This window comes from Saccostrea echinata, unplaced genomic scaffold (genome assembly GCF_033153115.1).
Source record: "Saccostrea echinata isolate AGI-Se365-2 ecotype Australia unplaced genomic scaffold, CSIRO_AGI_Sech_v1 ptg000001l, whole genome shotgun sequence".
NCBI classification, from domain to species: domain Eukaryota; kingdom Metazoa; phylum Mollusca; class Bivalvia; order Ostreida; family Ostreidae; genus Saccostrea; species Saccostrea echinata.
Genome location: NW_026889750.1, coordinates 43,014,847 through 43,037,961, shown reverse-complemented (window position 1 = coordinate 43,037,961; position 23,115 = coordinate 43,014,847). Strand labels below are relative to the sequence as shown.

Sequence of the window (23,115 nt, the reverse complement as noted above, 5' to 3'; positions counted from 1 at the left end):
AATATCATTCTTTCTGCTGTTTGTGAAAAAAGTGTATATAAAAACACATCATTCCTGAATAGGATCGTGTTAAAAAATGACTTTCATGAAAATGAATTGAAATGTGGAACCCATACTAATTAGTTTTATAATTCTCTTCCAACCAATAATGCAGGAGAAAAAACGTCTTGTTTGAAAGGATACTCCGCTTTGCAGTATCCTCCATTCATCGAAATGAAGTCTCCCATTCAAATTTGACTTAAAAATTCTCATGAAATTTGTTTCTCATGAAATCATCTTCTTGGTTGACCAGTATAATTCTTTATCTAAGAAATATTCAGCCTTCTTCTGGCTAATAATTAAATTTCCATTTTGCAAATTGTCAGATAAAATGAAGCCCAATCTGATAATTCTTTACTTCATATCTAATCTTGATTCTTCCTACTTTCTTTACAGAGAAACATTTACTTCCATACACGTTTATTCGTCCACACTTAATATTTAGTGACTGGCTCACATCTTCATCACTTGTCTTTTTGGCGGGTAATTGTTGTAGACGACACAGAATCTAAGTGAATTCCCACTAATGAATTGATTGCAGAATTCGATACAAGCTGACAGGATAAAGAAGATGATGTGGGATTATAGCAGCAATGTTATGAGTCCCTGTTCGGTATCACCTACTATTGAAGCCATGTCCTCGTAAATTTGCATATGTTACGTTAAAATCGCCATGTTCTGCTTTAAATGAACTTTTCAGCGGTTGTCAATTACGAGGTATGAATTTGATTAGCATCGATAAGTCGATACCATTCCACGACATGACCGTCACAACGGCGATCTCATACAAAAACCAAATCCACGGTCGACGATAAATAAGTAAGATTTCTTCAAAAGAATTAACAATAAAAAGACACTCTTATATAAGTTATTGAAAAACTATGAGACATTTCCATTTAACAACAAACAAAATCAGAAGTCTCTATTGAGAATGTAGATGTACTGGTTTGTACTAATATTAAGAGGAGAGCTTTTTCGTATCATTATGTTTTATATGTATATAAGAGATGTATTTCTTTCTTTTTTTTTATTTGTTCAATGGTACGAGGGAAAGATCATTTGCCGATGATTATTTCGTTTGTTTGTTGTTTAACGTCCCTCTCGAGAATTTTTCACTCATATTAAGACGACACCACTTGCAGGTGGAGGGTTGCAAATTCATACCTAAACTCGGCACTTAGGGCCATTGAGGAGTGAGGGATCCTTTTCGTGCCAACACCTACTGCGACACGGGACCTCGGTTTATACGGTCTCATCCGATGGACCCGTCTCCAAGTCCCGTAGTGGATTCGAACCCGTGACGTAAGGATCAGCTCCTTACTCCGCGACTCTCGAGCAAACGCTCTAACCACTGCGCCACGCGGGCGACTGATGATTATTTAGAATGCATGTCATGAAACAAGCCTACTTGTGGAAATAAAGGATTAATTAACTAATGTTTCTATCATTTCAGTCAACGGAAATATACTGGATAATTCTTTGCAAACCTTAGCTTTAATCTTCATTAAAATATCAGTTACTGTGAAAGTGAAACGTCAGATTTACTATATGTTTCAACGTATATTCAAACAGTGGTGTAAATCAAATGTGGATTCTCAAACATTCAAAGAACCTTTGGAAAATCTTAAATCACTTAATTATCCCAAGAGCAATAACACGAAAAATTATAATTAAAACTTAAAGATTATGGTTCTTGACATTACAGATAACTGCTTCTTCAAAAAAATGGAACTCAGAAATTGAAATTTTCGTGCATTGTGATTGTCATAAATAAAGTTAATTACTTTGAATAAACTCGTTTTGATTCTACACACAAGTACTCTGAAGATTCTACACACAAGTACTCTGAAGATTCTACACACAAGTACTCTGAAGTTTCTACACACAAGTACTCTGAAGATTCTAAACACAAGTACTCTGAAGATTCTACACACAAGTACTCTGAAGTTGATTTTAAAAAGATGTTGGAGTTCTTCATTGACAATATCAACGTAGTCTTTGAATACCAAGTATACCAATAATCTGTTAGAAATCCGATGGGCACTTAACTGTGCTCTTTGATTAGCCGGCCTATTTTTATATCCTTATGAAGCAGAATTTACATGAGAAGACAAAAACTCTTGCTGTGGCCTCCAACTCTACAATTGTATATATTGACGGCGTTTTGTCAAGGAACAATAATTATTTTCATTCATATATGGACTCCAATAAACCCAATGATTCCCAATGAAACTCGAAATAAAAAAAAAAACACTACAGAGTTTGACACTTATGCTTCCTTCACGGATGTTCATTGTCTGTAGACGTAAATAGCACACTAACAATTAAACTATATGACCAACGGGAAAACTTCAGCTTTTCCATTGTCAACTTCCCTAATTTATGTAATAATATTCCATTATCACCTGTATATGGTGTTTATGTCTCCTAACTGATTCCGTACTCAAGAACATACTCAAGAGTAATTTTTTACCGAAGCAATTAACTGACAAATAAGTTCATAGTACAGGGCTTTCAGCAATGTCGTTTAAAATCAGCATTTGGCATATTCGATGGTCTTCATACTGATCTTGTTTGCAACAACTTTTCGTAAGATCGGATTTTGACTGACATGCTTCCTGCCAATTGTTAGGATACTTTGATTCCTATATCGACAGTCTATTACTCCGTTTATCTGATGAAATACAGAAATCTCATGGCGAGTGTGACTGGTTGACTGGTAATGCTTACTCCCCCTAAACACTTAATCCCACCCCTCATGTTTTGAACAAGGGGTCCGTGATTTTTCTGTGATCACGAATTGTATCATTTACAGGATTTATGAGAATGATCACCGTTCAATACATTTAATTTTTTTTCCTACATATAAGCTCTGTTTGGGTTCCCCATGAATTTGATAAGCATCAAAGGGTCGATTCCACCATATAACAACTAGTGTTAAAAATATTTTTTTCAATACCATCGCATGTTGTTCGCTATACTTGTGAAAAACCACATATAATGGTTGTCAAGACTTTGATATTGATAAAATACCAAAAAATGTACTAGGATTTACATGTATTTTGCATGAATTTGCATCCAATGAGTCGCATTTTAGAAAATATCACAATACCTAAATTCACCATTTAATGGATCATCCTGCGGGGTTCCCTTGTATGCCGTTTGATCAGTAATGAATTAAACCGTTTCAAGGGAAGATGTCAGTATCACTAAGTTTTGAATTGGAATCACAATATTGAAAAAAAAAAATTCAATTACAATGTTTAAATATAAGGAAACAGCAAAGATGGTTGCAATTTTTTTTATAAGAAACTTACAATTTTGAACAGAACAAAAACCATTTAATGGATACTAAGTATTCATCAACACCACAAAAGCAAACGAAAAATGTAAAACAATATGCTTAGATACAAGGAGACATAAACCGTTAATAATTTCCCTATGTCACTTCAAAACTGAAAAAACTACCCTTGGTATTTCAAAGCAAAGTATTCATTTATCTTTGATAAATATTGAAATAAGGTGTTGATTTATTGATGTACAAGTAATGTTTTGACCAGGATATCGATTACATATTTTTGATTATTACTTTTACGAGCTGAATCAGAGTTCCTCAGGGTAAAAAAAAATCATATCTTACCAGAAACCTTTAAAATTCTATATCAAAGTCACATCTTAAATCTTGGATAAGATTAAAAACACATGAAACATCTGAAAATGAACAGGGGCAAGTGCTTTTTAATGAAACAAAAACTGGTTCAGAATTTCACACCGCCACAATCAGAGAAACTTCGTCAATATTTGATCAAAATTTACATCGAACATCAACCAGTTTTCACTCTAATACAGAGAATATTTAATGTTCCTAAAAATCAGGTTTCACATACATTAAAGAATGTTTTTGAAAAAAGATAATTATCACTTATCCCTTCTGGACGAATTCGCGGCCCGTGAAGAAAAAAATCAAAATCATCAAGTTTTCATTAGAAGGTTGGCTTTTTTATATGGATTTGAATAAAATGTAAACAAATTGGATCCTAATGCAGGGATAACAAAACACATAAATTGCTCAGATCAGCTAAATATTTTTACAGATACGTATTCACTGGCATAAAATGCCTCATATCGTGCTTCACAGCAGAAACAAGTCGGTTAGATTATCTTTTGAAAGAAATATTATTATTATTATTAATATATACATAATATATATTATTTAATTCTACAAGTAGTAATACAACTAATACCCATAGCTCCCTTTCCAAGGAGGAAATTCTTCAAAATCATATGCCAGTTTTGAATATTCTTACTATTCCCAACAACCAAAATGAATTTGAATTACCATATCTATATTGGAATCCGAAACTTCATATAAATCCTTACAAACAAAGATACATAGCGGGTTCCAGTAAATGTTCTACCAAGCCTCTTTCTTTCTCACTAAGATATTAACAGTAGTGAAGGAGAAACTTCAAGAGTACTGTGCAACAATATATTCGAGAAGTGGTGTAAATCAGATGCGGATACTTAAAAATTCCAAGGAACTTTTGGGCCATTTGAAATCAAAAAAATTTACCAAAATCAACAACATAAAAACTTACGACTTTTCAACTTTATATTCAACTATTCCCCACGATAAATTAAAGTCCAGACTTTCTGACATCGTTGACAGCTGCTTTTTTAATAAAAATGGAACTCGTAAATTTACTTTCCTTGTCATTGGTCATTTGCAAAATTATTTTGTTAAAAAGCACTCTGATTGTACACACAAGTACTCTGAAGTTGACATTAAAAAGATGCTCGAGTTTTTTATTGACAATATCTACATGGTTTTGGGGGACCAGGTCTTCCAACAATCTATTGGAATTCCCATGGGTACCAATTGCGCCCCGTTATTAGCAGACCTATTTTTGTATTCATATGAAGCAGAATTTGTTCAAAATCTTTTAAGTAAAAAGAAGAAAACACTTGCTGTGGCCTTCAACTCGACATTCAGATATATCGACGACGTTTTGTCAATTAACAATGGTTATTTCCATTCTTATGTCGACACGATATATCCCGGTGAGCTTGAGATAAAAGATACAACAGAGTCTGACACATCTGTTTCATATTTGGATATTTTATTAGAGAAGACGTTAATGGTAATCTAACAACCAAGCTTTATGATAAACGTGACTATAACTTTTTAATCGTCAACTTCCCTTACTTATGCAGCAATATACTAGTACCCTTATCACCTGCATACGGGGTTAATAACTCTCAGTTGATTTGATACGCCAGAGCATGCTCTACGTATGAGCAATTTCTAGAATGAGGTAAGTTATTGACAAACAAGTTGATGAAACAAGAATATCAACAGTTTCGTTTAAAGTCATCATTTCTTAAGTTCTATGGTCGATAAAATGACCTTGTCAGCAAATACAATCTATCATTAAGTCAAATGCCTTTTTTCATACTATTTGTTAGGCTATTATTTACACACTGCATTGTCGACGGATTTTCCCGTTATTTCCCGATGATGACAAGGAGCACACGGCGGGTGTGACCGGTCGGCAGGGGATGCTCACTCCTCCATGGCACCTGATCCCATCTCTGAAGTTTTAGAGGTCCGTGTTTGCTCTCTCTCTCTCTCTCTCTCTCTCTCTCTCTCTCTCTCTCTCTCTCTCTCTCTCTCTCTATATATATATATATATATATATATATATATATACTGAAACTCACAATTCTTTTATATTTTTATTGTTGATCTTTAAATTTTCTAGATATAGTATTACAAATTTGCTCTCATGAAGTATCATGTTATTCTGAAAATAATATACTAGGAATATAATTATTTACTATATGCCCCCCAACCCCCTCGTCTCCAGTTTAGCAACTTTCACCTGTCTTCATTCATCATTATAATACAGTCTTATATCATAGGCAACACCAGGCTCAAGTTTGAATTGATTCTATCCGACGGTTCCATAGTTATTTTCAGACAGAACTTTGTGATTTACAGGGATACATGTCAACACCAATATATACTCCATATGAGTAGGCATAATAAAACTTAAGACAGTATGCAGTGATTATTAACATTTTACAATAATTTTTTTTTTTTCAATTCACGCGCTATTTATTTTCCTAGTATTTTCCTAGTGCTCCACACATACGACGATTCCGAATGTAACTATCAAATACGTAAATGCAAAATTTAGGCTTAAAATTGAAAAGATTTCAGTGGAAACTGGTGGGTGTATGTTTATGGTGTCTGAATCGGAATCCATCAGGAAAGGGTGGGATAGGCATGTTTATGGCACCCCTACACATCACTGTTGGCATTGGTTTTTCCTATACAGAATGATAAGTGGTTCCCAAATTCGAGAGAGCCGGTGTCTGGATGTTCATTGAAAAGTTTCATCATTGGAGGCTGGCGAAGGAGACGTATAGTAACCATATAGTATGGGCACATATATGTGTAGGAATATTAGTAATATTTTGATCTTTATTACAGTTTGATAATGTAAGTGGTACCTATATCAGTCACTGGATCCTAACGCAGGGGTGCCACTCATTGAACCAAGGCATATCACTTGAGACTCGTGTAGCAATGTTTATGATTCCATCCTGATTTGGAGACTAAAATGCTTTGAATTTGTTTTGTAAAAAAAAAAAAGCTCGACTTGTATACAGAGCCTTCGCCACCACAGGAGAGAGAGGTATTGTAAAGAAGGCCTTTTTCCTTGGAATTTTGGTTCGGGAGATCATACAATTAAGTTATGACGACTGTGTTTTCATTTTTAAATGTATCCAGTACTTAGAAGTCTTGGGGCCACAAGTGTAATGGACAAAGAATTGCCATTATGTGTGACAATTCTGCAAAAAATCCAGTGCATACAATGGTAGATCAAAGTTATATGTACTGACACGCAAAAGAAACACAACATCCTGTTTCAGAGAAAAATATATATATATAGGGTACAGTTTTGTACTTTAACAGAAACTACATCTTTAACATTGATTAATCAGTCATTTAACGATTACGTTACTGGACCAAATCCGAGCCAGACTTAATGAAAAGGGTGAAGATAACGAAAAGTGATAGATCTAAAAAAAAAAAAAAATCTATAAACAATAAAATTTTGTGAAGAGGGCATGAAACAAAGACCCCAGGAAATTCCAGAGGTTGGGTCAGGTGCTTAGGAGGAGTAAACATCCCCCGCTGACCGGCCACATCCGCCGTGAGCCATGTGTATTGGTCAGGTAGAAGGAACATTCCGTAGTCAAATTCAGTATAAATACGAAGGTCTAACAATTGGTATGAAACACGTCAGCCAAAATACGACTAATGGTAGGTTATATTTGCTAACAATGTCATTATAAAGACCATCAGTTTACGAAATGTTGACTTTAAGCGATGTTGTTGGAACCCCTGAAACATCAACTTATCTGTCAGAAGCCTGTCTTGGTTTGATCGTACTCGAAGCATGCTCTTGAGTATCGAAAAAGTTGGGAGACATAACCACCATATGCAAGAGATAGCGGAATATTGATATATAAATAAGGACAGTTGACGATGTAAATGTTGAACTTAATGCAACTGAATTTAATCAATTTCGGAACTAGGACTCGCCGAAAAATAATAGCGAGGAAAAAGAATTCAAATTCGAATGATCCCTAAAATCCAACGTGGTAAGTGTCGCTTCTTTACTTGTGTTAATGAACACAAGAACCCCTTTACAAACAAGGTGATCATTGTTATATCTTTTGGCGATGTAAAACTTGTCCGATCTCTAAAACCTTTTAAAGCACATAGGTGTTGAGCGACCCTTGAGAGATTCTTGAGCGTTGCAAAATTAGCCAGATCTCCCAACGAGCTTTCAACGCTCGGTCACCAATCTCCAGGATTTCTCAGGATCTCCCAGGGGTTTTCACGGTCTCCATGGTCACTTCAACGCATTGAATCTACCAAAAACAGTCACTCAACAGTCAACGGTAATCTCTCAAATCAGTCACTCAAAGAACACACTAAGAGCGCAGAAAGACCGCTCAACGATTGTTTTGTTTTTTTCTGATGATCTTTCAGAGGCTTAAAGAGATCGGACAAGTTTTGCTTTGCCCATACATATGGCACGCCAATTTCACAAAAATTAGCGAAACTTAGTTTCACAGTTGATAAACTAGGTTTATCGACTGTAAACTATAGTTTACAAACCGTGAACTATAGTTAACGATTCGTTAACTATAGTTTTCATCTGTAAAACTATATTTAACGGTTGTTAACTATAGTTTACGAATGCTAATCTAAGTTTATCTGTCTGTAATTAAACGTTAACAATAGATTTTGTTGATAAACATAGATTCACATCTGTAAACTATAATTTACAATCGTGAACTATAGTTAAGAGTTGTTAATCATAGTTTCACAAATCGTGAAACTATATTTATCAGATAAACTATGTTTTACATTCGTTAACCATAGATTTCGGTTGTAAACTATAATTAACTGTCATTTATACTCACAAACTATATTTAACAGACGTAAACTATACTTATCGATCGTAAACTATAGTTTTGAGAGCTAAACTATGATTCACATTTGCCAATCATAGTTTATCGTAATAAACTATAATTCACACTCGTAAACTATAGTTAAGAGTTGTTAAATATAGTTTATGAATCTAAACACCTGTTAACGATAGTTTTCAATTCGAAATTTCGCGGCACCAATCGCGAGAAGCAAATAATGGATATTAAGGACACGTGTTGAGCATTATCTAAAGCAAAGATCGAGTTATATATAATCAATATTACTTTCTCTATTTAAACAGGATTAATTGTATTTGTTTTAAAATGTCGTGTATATATACATTTCCCATGGGGAAATTTTTAGAAATATGATAAAATTTTAATTTTTTAAAAGACAGAATATTACGAGATTTTTGCTCAAGCAGAGGAGGGTGAAGCGCGTTTTACAATGTGCCAAGCATTTTCCCGCCACATCTCATCACCAAAACAAAGAAACTGAAAGAGAGGAAATGCAGTGGCGGATATAGATAGGGTTGTGGGGGTTTCAACGTCCTCCTTTGAATTTAAGAGAGAGAGAATGAGAGAGAAGTCCCAAATATTTGTTGTGTTTGTTCCGTGAAAGGCTACTTTTATTTATGTATGAAGAAAATTCGGTTGTTGAAAAATAAATTCCGCGCCTGCAATGTTACATGTACTGTGTTATGTCTTTATTTACAGAGGAATCTAAGATATACATGTATTTTATTAATGACAGATCACGCATTTCGGTCTCTATTTTTCTCTTTTAAATCAAAAAAATAAAATTTTAATCAATAATTTTCCAGTCATTTTTCTTTTTATTTCTAACTAGATTTGCTTTAAAATAATAGAACATTTACTTATACAACGCCAACAAGAAATATACATGCATATATATTTAACAACAATTGTCGTAACATAGCAAAATCTTATAATGCTGTAACTAGGATTAGCCGATCTATAATTTACAAAAAAAAAAAAAAAAAACTATTGTTAACTATGGTTTTGATCGTAAACTATGGTTTAGAGTCGTGAAATCTAGTTTCACAGAAAATTGTGCATCTCCGATACAAAATAAGCGATTCTGTTCCTAAACTGTGTTTCTCAAGTGTAAAACTATGTTTATCGCATTTTTGTGAATTTGGCGCTTTGTATGTCTGTAAAGTATACTTTACAAAGCCTTAACTATAATTTACATTTGTTAAGTATAGTTTAGAGTTGTAAATCATAGTTTACAAATCGTGAAACTATATTTATCAGATAAACTATACTTTGCAGTAGCAAATGATTGTTTTCCGTGTTAATTATAGTTTACGCTTGTGAAACATAGATTATCGTGTAAACTATAGTTTACATATGTGAAATATAGATTATCATCGTTAACTATAGTTTACGGTCTGTAAACTATAGTTAACAATCGATAAACCTAGTTTATCAACTGTGAAACTATGATTAGCTCATTTTTGTGAATTTGGCGTGCCATACATACATGTTGTAGGGCTCTCAACGATCACTACGTGTGTAAATATCTGAAAGACATTGGAAATCCGTCTTCGTGTATTTTTATAGGGAGGTCTTAATAAATTGAAAAGGATAAAAATGAAAAATTGCGGATATTGCCACATTTCATGGCTATCTGTCGAGATCACTGAGCAATCTAGGTGCTCAAAAAGCGCACACTGAAAGATCCCTCAGAGATTGAGGGTTACAAAGTTTTCTTAGCGACCTCTGAGAGTTTGTTATACGACCAATCGAGATCATATTCAAATTGTATGAATATCGAATAGACGCTTCATACTTGTTTGGAATTTATAATCTTAAAGAGAACAATTTAAACACCACTAGAAAAAAAAAATCAAAATCATAATAATAAACCAATGTGATTACAATTGCCACTGGGAGCTATGTATCAAGATGTGTAATTGGTAGTATCAATAGAATCCTTAGCTTTATTATATATTTGAGAAGTGATCAAACCTGTTAGGTTTTTATATTAAGAGAAAGTGTGGGTTCGTTTATTTTAAAGTTCATCGCTTATTATTGAGTTTTAGTTGAGAGTTCTTATCTATAATAAGTGCAATAGACAAACAGCGTCTCAGAACAATTTTATTCATCCACATGGACTACAATTGGACATGCACTGATCTTAAAATATCTTATATCAAAGTTGCAAATCATCAGCTAACTGTTTTTGTATTTAATTGAGAGACTAAAGAGAATAATAGCCTGAAGACAATGCATTTACTTTTCTATTTTTTTTTTTTTTCGAACGAAATCATGGAAGTCGATCGTCGTGCTGTAGAATCATAAATTAATGTGAAGAAGTGCAACACGTTACATATCATAATTCCCTAAAGGAAATAATCACCATAAACAAGTAATCGGTAAGAATCGTTCCACCTGTTGTGTATTTAGTATCGTGAAAAATTACTGGGCGTATGTATCTCCTATTTCCTGTCTCCAATTGATAGTTTTCTTTTTTATTCATTTACACATTTTATTTTCATTTACTTCATTAGTAGTAAATCTAAATCGCATAAACAGTTGGCTTAATCATTTGGGTATTCAAACAATTAAAACCCTAAGTAATTGATTTTGAGTATAAGTTGCAATATTTGCAAAATTCATCAGTGACACACATAATGAAGAATAAAATAGCAAAATAAAAACTTCTGGCTATTATTTGTATTTATACTATTTCAACCATCGTTTACTTGATTATTTAAAAGGAAAGTTTAACTTTAACATTTAATACTTTCGATTCCTAAATAAATTAACAACACTAAAATATTGTTCGGGATCACTCAAACTTTCACCAACAATTAAAAAACCTTCTTAAAGACATTAAGTGACAAACCTTGTGAAGATGTTTTCTTTCCGGGTTCCTTTTTTGTTGTTTCCCTTAATCAAATGACAGTAATTACCAGTTCCTCGTCTTCATTTAAACTCTCTCGTACTGGCCAGATTAATTTTAATCAATGTTAGAGAGACGCTCATAATGTTATTATGGATATCGCACCAAATCAATCACAATCGATCTCAGGTTTAAGAATCTTTCTATAATACTATAATCTTAATCTAAAAAAGAGACAAAGGATGCAATGAAGATGAATAATTAAATAATAGCTAGAAGTTTTTATTTTGCTATTTTATCCTTCATTTTGAATTCATCTACATCGTTATAAGATCACAGGGAATATTTTATTAAACTTGGTGGAGTGATAAGACTGTTTCTCGTCGTTTATCATGGGGATACATCCTAACAGTTCCTGATGGGAAGATTCTGCCTGATCTATGATCCTAATTCTTGTCTTTATCTCCAGCTCTACATTCAGATTGTCATCTACATATTGTCATCTGACTCCTTTAGTCAGATATGGCGATGGTTTTCTCCATAGGTACTACCTCTTAAAACGATGCAATGTACTTAAATTATCTCTTACTGCATAACGTAATACAAGTTTTGACAATAAATGATTACATGTTCTTTGGAACCATGTACCTGAGTGCATTTGGAATGTATTCTGTGACACAAATTTCATGAAATTTCCTTGATAATCGTGACAAACTCTCGTTGATATGGTAATTATATTTTTTTTAATAAAGAGATGATTTTTTTTAGTTTAGTTAAGAAGTTATATTCAAAGTAGATAGAAATTTTTGTTTATTAATATTCTCTGTATCCAATTACGTAATTATATTACATCATTAAAATCAAGGCCACTTCAAAACGGCAACACGTGAGGGTAGGTCATGTGACCAGAGGTTCAAGGGACTTTTAAATGTTTATTTAACTGAAGTCGTATTCTTAAAAAGAATAATGTTGCACCTTTAGATTTTATATGAAACAAGACATTTGATTTGGGCATCATCCTGGCTAAGTGGACCCCAAATTATTCTACTTCGTGTAGTATGGGGATCGTTTTTATAATACTGTCATAAATTAGTAAATTTGTTCAAATTAAGATGGTAACATAATATTATTGATATATTAGTGTACATTGTATAGTATATAAATATTTAATCCATGTTATTTTAATAGTCACTAGTGGAAAACTTTTTTGAAATGTACATGTATGCTAGTTATTCTATATAAATTACGTTGGATCTTCTATTCTATCCAAATCAACCAATACTGACAAGGAATTAAATTAATCTACTGTTTTATCTGACAGTGTGTCGCTGTGGGGGTTTTTTTTTCAAGAAAATTCTTAATTCTTTCTGAATCTCTGGACTCATTTTCACACATTTCCTAGACTGACTGCTTAAAATTTCAGAGGTTCGCTTCCAAAGATTTAGATACCAACTCTGTCCACACTGGAAGCGCTAGCGATGAATTTCGTTTTTGGAGAAGTTAAATTAGTTTTTTCACTGCCTACTGGCTGATTTTTTTTTTACTGTTCCATTCTTTATCTTTAATCACTATTTTATCTACATTTCCCATCATAATCATATATTTCCAAAGTTATCCAAAGTATTATACATATTTACTAAAATTCAGCAGATTCTCTAACTTAGAAATATTTTCTTTTGAATGAGAATCTTCTTGAATTTGCTTTGTAGATTAGTGAGCCGTACGTAACCAAGCTTTCTGTACACCGTAAATTAGATTTCCCTGGGTGATGTATGTGTGTCTTGCCACCGTGTAATTAACTATCAGAGATGTACTCCAGCAGACCAACACCTCAAAAACAATCTTTCTTTTCTTTTCATCAGACAATTTTCCGGACACCTTCTGATGATGATCCTCTACATCCCACTTACAGCTGAAGAACCATGAAATAATAATGCTCACACTTTAAAGGTAGATACCTGTTAAATTGTTGCGTCTGTTTCTGTGAGAATGTTTTACTGATTATTTCATTTTTTTTCAATAACAATTTAACAATGTAAGTAAAGATAATACTTAGGAAGGATTGATTGATTGATAGTATGTTTTTTTACATCCCAATCGAAAAGTTTTCAGTGAGGGATATTTATCGTGCCAATGCCTACCGTGACATGTAGCCCCGGTTTTTAAGGTCCCATCCGAAAGACCCGCAACTTTTACTTCAAAGTACCAAGCGCTTTGCGAAGGAATACTTGCTTCCTATTTTTTATTGACTTTGGTGTGTAGCGGCCAGGGCTTGAACCAATGACCTTTCTTACTTAGGATCTAAGGAATATTAGCACTAAATATGACTTTCCGATGTGAAACTACATGTATTGTTTTCAGACATAAACTTCTAAGTTTGTTTACTGGAAAGATAAACTGTCTTCACTAGTATTTTAATTCTACTCAAACATTCTTTACGGTAATTCATATTCAAAGGGTTTGGTTTCAAAGGAACATTGTACCTGAGAACATTTCATTTAACAGCTTCAAAAAATTAGGGATGGAACCATCAATAATGAATAAGTATTCAAATGGTCCTGACCAATCATCAAAGTATAGATGAATTCACGAAACAATTACGGAAAGATCGAACTTTTTCAGCATTTCTGCAGAGTACTATCTGAGCTGCTTCTTCTTTGTGTGTGTGTGTGGGTTTTTTTTGTTTGTTTGTTTTCTTTTGCTTTGTTTTGGGGTTTTTATTTTTTTATTTGGTTTATAATTTTGTTTTGTTTTTTTAATCGATGGTTGTTAGTTATGTAGTGGTGTAAAATTGGTTGTCGCAAACACTGTCGAGGAAATTATCTGCTTTATTTGCTACAGCTTTTTGAGGTATTATGTACTGTATACAGTGTTTTCAGTTCTGCCTGACCTATAATCCCTAATCACTTACGGTCTAAGATGAATCTTGCCAAAATAATTAACTTCAAGGTACAAGTTTGAACAATATGCAATTAATTCGATGATGTTGATAATATTTATAAACGAAACTGTAATTCCTCTCTTGGTAAAGGCTGATATTTCATAAATCCGCACTAATTATTGATAAAATTTCAAACTGATTAATATCAGAAGAAATTTTGAAAATTAATATAACTTACTAAAAGAAGATATTAAATACATCAATGCGCGGGAATACTTTAAAGAGAAATTGAAGATGATGTATGGCAAAAATAAGTAAACAGGAAGTTGGTTCAACACAAAGTAAGATCAAATTTTGAAAAATAAATATAGATGAACTATTTGAGCATAAATTCTCAATAGTTATGGGATCAATTGGTGCGGGCTTGGACGCATCAATAATGGATGAATATACGTATTAATGTAATAGTTATTCAGCTATGTACATGCATTTTAAGGCCACCTGTGTCGGATGACTAATTGATAACTGTTTTCATCCGTAATCGTGCGTCGTCCGTCGGTCTTAAACTTTTGAACATCTCTGGAATGACTGAAACATTTCCAACCAATTAATTTTGGTATTTAGCATGTATCGTTGAAGGGGGAACAAAAATTGCTGCGGGGGCCATGATTTGAAACAAACCTTATGAAGATGGATATATATTTATATGACTAATGGTTCATGGCCCTGCTGTCCTTGAGAAAGAGATTTTTACCCATGTATTACCCTCTAAAAATTGGCTCTCAGTTGTAGTCCCTCTGTATCCACATGGGTTTTAATTTAATAAACTCTAAATTTGTGCAATATTTAAGGAATGAATTTAATAGCTACCCATTTTATACGGTATAAAGTGGGTTGGGACAGTTTACGCTTTATAAACCGCGAAGCGGTTTATAAAAAAGCGTAAACTGTTCCAACCCACTTTATACCGTATAAATTGGGTAGCTATTAATTTCATTCCTTATAATTTAATTTTCATTCATTTAGTGTAAGAAAAAAAGATGATTGTCTTTAAAAAATGACTTCAATTTGTACAAAATTTAAATGTAACGTCAGGCGGATCGATCGTTTTCGACGCAAGTCATTGTGACGTAGGCAACCCATTTTATACTATATAAAGTAAATTTTTTTATCCAATCAAATACAGGGTTACAACCAGAATTAAATTATATGAATGTAATATGAAGATAACAAAGAGTAATCAAGCTCAAAAGTCACTAGAACAATACAGATTGGGGGCAGAGCAAACACGGACCTTCAGAGGTGGAATCAGGTACCATGGACGAATAAGCATCCCCAGTCGACCGGTCACACTTGTATGATCAGGCAAACGGAAAAATCTGTAGACAAATCAATGTGAAAAAATGGCCTAACAATTTGAATGATTGATTGTATGTTGTTTAACGTCCCTCTCGAGAATTTTTCACTCATATGGAGACGCCACCACTTGCCGGTGGAGAGCTGCAAATTTTGTCCTATACTCGGCACTTACGGCCATTGAGCAGTGAGGGATCTTTTTCGTGCCAGCACCTACTGCGACACGGGACCTCGGTTTATACGGTCTCATCCGAAGGACCGGTCTCCACGTCCCACAGTGGGATTCGAACCCGCGACGTAAGGATCAACTCCTTACTTTGCGACTCTAGAGCAGACGCTCTAACCACTGCGCCACGCGGGCGACAACAATTTAAATGAAAAAGTCAGTCAGCATTCGATTTAACGATAGCTTGTATTTGCAAACAATGTCATTGTATCGACCATAGAATTTGCGAAATGTTGACTTTAAGGTATTCAATCCCTAATACCTAATAGTCTCAGATTCAATAAATTTGAATACATAACAGATGTGTACTGGTGGAATACCCAGTATATTTATACATAATTCCCATTTTGAAAAAATCTATACGGAAAAAAAAAAAAAAAAAAAAAAAAAAAATCTATTGTCATTCTATTTCTAATGATTTGATGCATCTTTCCACCACAGTATTTATTGATATTCTTATTATTTGAATTTTTATTTTAAAAAAAAATCGCTTGTCTCCATAGACTTCAATGCAATTTCTGGTAATTAATTACTGTTTAGTTAATTACATTTGTGAAATTTTCTCTTGGTAAATCCTTTTCTACTGTAAAATGCTTTGAATTAATATCAGAGTATTATATACGTGATGGATATTTAAGGATTGAGAATTAGGTCCTATTAGGGATGGAAAACTGTTGATTTCCTTGTATCATCAACTTATATGTCATTAGTTTGCTTTGTTTTAAAAATTGTTCGTATGTAGAGCATGCTCTTGCGTTTCGAATCAACAGGGAGAAATAAGCTCCATGCAGTTGATAATGGTATATTGCAATTAAATAAGGGAGTTGACAATAGTAAAATATCCAAATATGGGAATTCCAACAGACTGTTGGAATACTTGATCTCCAAAGTGAAATAGAGTGAATTAAGATAATGAAAGTGATCAATTTCATAAATCCTATGAGAAATGCAAATCGAGAATAGGGCAGAAAAACGGACTCCTAGAAATACATTAAACTACCAAAGATATCTTTTAGAGGTTCCTGGTTCACTCCTGGTGGACCAGGAACCTAGGAGGAGTAAGCATCTGCTGTCCGGTCACACTCGCCGTAAGCCCTTTACATTGATCATCCTAAGCCAAAATTAGTTTGATAATAATGACCTAACGTTTGGTTTGAAAAATATCAGTCGAAATTCGACCTAACAGTATGTTGTATTTACAAACAGGGTCTTAAAAACGGCCATAGTATTGCAAAATGATGACTTTAATCGAGAATGTTAAAACCCTGTACCATCAACTTATTTGTCAGTATCCTGTCTCGGTTCAAAAATGTATCGTACATAAATCAGGTTCTGTGGCAGTTCAGAGACATTGGAACCATATACAGGTGATTTTGAAATATTGCTGCATGAATATGAAAAGTTGACAATAAATGCAGCCATTCCGTTTGAATATTCCTTATAAATCTGCCATTAATGTCGCTATTCAGTAAAACATCCAAATATGAAACAGATTTGAAAGACTCTATGGTATTTTTGGTAGTTTTTTGACTTGCCTAGGTAGCTGAGCGGTGTAGCGCGCTATTTACTGTTACTGCTAGGAGACAGATTCCGTAGTTCGAAAGTTCAACACCGGGTTACGGCGGAATTGGGTTTCCTTATAAAGTGAATTTCTCTGTGCTTTATAGCATGATGTTTCCATGACGGCATAAAACAATCCTCATTACAGAAAGATTTATTTGAACAATTGTTGAAAAGCGTATTCATTATACTGGCGACAATACTTAAAAGAGTAATTTACTATAATGATTGGCCAAGAATAATTATACAATTTCATATACAGACTGTCACAAGAGATTTGTCTAAATGGGTTATTAGGAATTAAAAGCACATCGGCATATCGATATTAAATAGTCTATTTCGTCGTGTTAATTGCAAAACCCAAAATTAAAACAGTAAAGAGAATCCACAATGAAAATATTTTTCGAAAAGTTTGATTTAATGTCGCTCTTTAACGAAATGAGTCAAAACAACAAAATGCAATCGAAGATGAAGGGATACATGGTTTAATTTTTCAAAGTCAAATCCATTATTTTTTTTTCTGAATAGATACAAGAACTTTATGTTAAACTCTGTTATTACTTTTATTAAATGCTACTTTCAGTAAAGACTACGAAATCCCATTGGTCATTTTCGTGGGCTAAAAAATATTCCGTTATAACGTCAAACTTTCGCGAATACACGCGTCTACTAACATATGTTATTAGACTATTTTCATATCAAAATCTGTATTATTAATAAGATATAAATTCAGCCATCCATTTACGATAATGTTGTTTAAGTTGCATTTGAACTCTGTAAACGAAATATTTTTTTTTTCTACGTGGTAATTTTTTTAAACCAGATTAATTCAGGATATATTTACAATTCTCAAAGTTACTAAACATTATGCAGAGTTTTTCAATGTCTTAAGAATAGTGCGGGGGAAGGGGGGGGGTAGATTATGTCTACATGCATAATAATTATGTTGACATGCAAGTTAACAATCTTTTTATAGAATCTAATTTTAATGTTCGAACATGGTTTATGCATGCTGTAGGGTAGTAGTTCTTTTAACAGATTTTTTAAACCCATCGCACTTGACTATTTAACATTAAATTATACAATATATTATATTATGCTTTCATGTAAATTAGTTGAATCTGATTCGTCGAGAAACATTTGTTAAACAACAACTATACCCAATGAATAACGAAGCCACACCCTCCAGAATAACAACAGTCGACATTGCTTGACGATGGGTAATATTCCAAAAAAAAACATTGACTGCGCAGAATTTATGCGCGCAAGGTTCACTGTTATATAAATTTGTATAAAAGTATAATATAATAAATACTGCATGTAGTTGAGAGTAACGTTGAACATTTTCACCATCAAAAAACATATCAAATCGAGGCGCAGCAATGTTGACTGTTGCTACACTGGAGGGCGTGGTTTTATCATTCAATGGATATGTTTTCTCGACGAATAAGATTCAAGCATTTTAAATGAAAGTATGACATATATTCTACACAAGAACCGCATAACTTTTTCTTTGCTGTTCCTGGTGATTTTTTTCCTTAAATCTTCACTGTATATGCGAATAATGCTGGTTACACAAACATCAAATTTTGCTTTTAATTATAGGGTAAAATTGGACGGAAATTACTGACAATTACTGGCTAATTATTCACAACTATACATTAACTTTCATCCAATTTTACCCTATACTTAGAAGCAAATTTTTTTAAACTAAGGGTAGTAAAATTGATAGATTAGAATGGACCTTCACTTAAAATCTGAAATCCATGACTTTTTCTCCAGATTGTCAGACTCTAGGATAGCCCTTTTAATCTGTCATATAATACTGTTTATATAACCTCTATTCTGTTTTACATCTAAGGACAGATCACTATGATATTGAAGCACTCCTCGGAGTGCGGTATTAAGAGCATTTAAAGCATACAAGTTATCGTCTTTCTTCATTGTTCTTATAATGAATTTCTGTTTTACATACACTGTACCTATATAAGTTACAAAACGAAAGTTACGCGTTTATTCGTGAAAGTTTCGTGTTATATCGCGAAATTTAAAGGTTTATTCGCGAAAGTTACGCGTTTATTTACGAAAGTTGTACGCGTTTATTCACGTAAGTTTCGCGTCATTATAACGTTAAAGTTTCGAGATTTATCTCAAAATTATTTAGCTATTCCTTCATGTAAGAATTCCCGAAAGATTACTTTTAGTTTATAGCAAACTACCAGTACTAAGAAATACCTAACAACCCTTCTAAAAAAAATCTTGGGTAAGATGTTTTTAAAAACTTATCTAACAGTAGAAGCATGATATTTGTCTAGCACAGTGCTTCTGGTAAAGTCAGCGGCATTGAACGGCATTTGTCCAAACACAGAGCTTCTAGTAAAGTCAGCGGTATTGAGCGGCATTTGTCCAAGAGAGAGCTTCTGGTGAAGTCAGCGACATTGAGGGGCTTCTGGTAAAGTCAGCGGCATTAAGCAGCATTTGTCCAACACAGAGCTTCTGGTAAAGTCAGCGGCATTGAGCGCATTCGTCCAAACGCAGAACGTCTGGTAAAGTCAGCGGCAGTGGGTGGCATTTGTCCAATAAAGAGCATCTGTTAAAGTCAGAAGCATTGAGCGGCATTCGTCCAACTACAGAGCTTCTGGTAAACTAAAAGTCAGCGGCATTGAGCAACATTTGTCCAACTCAGAGCTTCTGGTAAAGTCAGCGGCATTGAGCAGCATTTTTCCAACGCAGAGCTTCTGGCAAAGTCAGCGGCATTGAGCGGCATTCGTCCAAACACAGAGCTTCTGGCAAAGTTAGCGGCATTGAGCGGCAATTGTCCAAAAGAGAGCTTCTTCGTGAGGTTAACGCATATAGAGAATAAGAAGTACTCTACATATGGTTAACTTATATTGAATAAGCAGCATTCTTTATGCTGTTAACATAGAAGGACTAAGGGTTATTCTTCATGAGGAAAACTTATAAGGAATAGGCAGCATTGAACTTCATGTGGTTGACAAAGGTATGTTATTCTTCATGTAGCTTCGCGGATTATAAAGCGTAAACTGACCCAAACCAGGTTATACTCGAATAATTTGGCCAAGAATTAGAGTCATTCCTAAAATAAATTGCACAGTCGCAGCGATATTAACAATCGTTGAATAAATTGATACGATAATTATGGTGATCATATTTATAGAAGAAATTCAAATTAATCAATATTCAATTTATTTAAAATAATTATTGAAAGAATAAAGTGACAATCAAATTGCGAACGATTATGCTTCATTGTAATATTAGATGTATACTGGTGATACTGTATACTAGTGAAATTTAACTCTATTCAAAATTTCCGTTACGTGCAACTGTTGAGATACCAAATGTAACTGCCTATATTAGGAAAGTAAATTATTTGTAATTCGTGAGTTTCATAATTACAATTACCTGATATAACACACTCTATGTACTTGCTATTCATTTATGAAATATGAAGATAACGAACAGTATTCAATCTCGAAAATTCAATGAAACGATACATATTTGGAGCAGAGCAAACCTCAAAATTCATAGGTGGGATCAGGTGCCATGGAAGAGTGAGCATCTCCTGCCGACCGTTAATTGACAAAGGGCAGAGTAACCTTTTAGAAACTATTTCAACGATTGTCCTTTCAAATGATTATGACAGAACACTTACAGAAAAAAGACAAAATTGCCCTACAATATACCATGAATGACCATTGTCCTTGAAGAAATAGAAAAATGCCAAGATCATTTTTAAAGATATTATAACTTAAGTTTTACAGAGGTTCCTATGTATGAATTACAGAAAACGGTTGATCATATGTAGTTTTTGCAATGTGTATGGATTTATTGAAGTAGATGAAATAAATTGATTAGCGTGTTCAAGAATTTTAGAACATTTTTTTATAATAATACACTTTATAGTAATTTTCTATTGTCTCACAACATTCATCATAATCATGAACGTGTGTAACTGTTTTCCCTGGAGGTGTTGTCAATTCAGTGAATCAAATTATATGAGAAAAATACAGTAAAACCATCAATGTTTGAATTATTAATTTTTGATATATAAGATTGAAAGATTCTTAGAGCTCTCTGACTAGCAGAGATTGAACACTGTTAAAAAAAATCATACTAAGTTATATTCACTTGCACGATACCTTCCAGGAGATCATTTTTTTCTACATTGGACCAAAAAAAAGTCAAAAAAAACATCCAAATTGATACATTATTAAAGTTATTTCATCTGCAAACGACATTCATGTGAACATACTATTTTTTTACAACGAACCAAAGTTGGATCAAGATATTCCAAATTACAATGGATTACGTTTCACTGCGTTCGTCTAGGACTTCAACAAATGTAAACAATCTAGAAAGCTTTAAGATGGCAAAGTTTGCTAATGATTTTGTATCATTTAATCATCAAATCATATAAAACATATATAAATATATTGTTGGCTTTTTTTCAGTCTTTACAATGAGGAAACAACCATTGAAGTATAATATTCACCTCTCCCTTGGTGAATATTGTACTCCTCGAGTAGCTAAATCATCGTATTGACCTCAAAAACAGGAATAATAATCATATCATATTAAAGTAATATGACATTAAATTATATAACTATAATATGAACATATATGTTAAATATAATGTTAGTAAAGGTGAAATAACGAACAGTGTTCAATGTCAAAAATCCAAAAAATGTACGAAATTAAAAGCAGAGCAAGCACAGGTGGGATTATGTGCCACTGAGGAGAAAGCAACTCCTGTCGACCCGTCACACCCGCTGTGATCCCTTTGTCTTGATCGGGTAAATGGAGTAATCTGTAGACAAATCGCTATGAAATAATGGCGTAATAATTTGTATGAAAGGATGTAGGATATATTAGAAAAAAGGTCACAATAACCACTACAGAATTTGCAAAGTGTTGACTTTAAATGCGACTGTTGATACCCCTGAAACATCCACTTATTTTTTTAGCAACCTACCTATATTTAGAAAATGAACACAGAACTTGCTATCGTGTATCGAAACAACTGAGAGACATAACCACCATTTGCAGGTGGGTATGGTATATTGCTATATACATAGATAAGGGAATTTGACAATAAAAAAAAAGTTGAAGTCATCACGTTTACCATTTAAGTTTAGTTGATAATATGCCATTACTGTCTATCTCTAGTAAAATATCCAAATATGAAGCAGATGCATAAGACTTTGTTGTGTCTTTTATTTCTAATTCAGTGGGATATATCAAATGAGTAAAAATGAATATTGCAAAGTGTTGACTTTAAATGCGACTGTTGATACCCCTGAAACATCCACTTATTTTTTTAGCAACCTACCTATATTTAGAAAATGAACACAGAACTTGCTATCGTGTATCGAAACAACTGAGAGACATAACCACCATTTGCAGGTGGGTATGGTATATTGCTATATACATAGATAAGGGAATTTGACAATAAAAAAAAAGTTGAAGTCATCACGTTTACCATTTAAGTTTAGTTGATAATATGCCATTACTGTCTATCTCTAGTAAAATATCCAAATATGAAGCAGATGCATAAGACTTTGTTGTGTCTTTTATTTCTAATTCAGTGGGATATATCAAATGAGTAAAAATGAATATTGCTTATTGATAAACGTCATAGTTAAATTGAAC

General features: G+C 33.4%; 1 protein-coding gene across 1 annotated transcript in view; it reads right to left on the bottom strand.

The window, feature by feature from the left end:
- LOC133179699 (buccalin-like) overlaps positions 1–11,516 on the bottom strand; it is a 33,319-nt gene extending 21,803 nt beyond the window's left edge. Inside the window, exon 1 of the mRNA XM_061314402.1 lies at positions 11,426–11,516. The gene's annotated coding sequence lies outside the window, so the exon portion shown is untranslated. The remainder of the gene's footprint in view (positions 1–11,425) is intronic.
- Between the last annotated feature and the right edge of the window lie 11,599 nt (positions 11,517–23,115).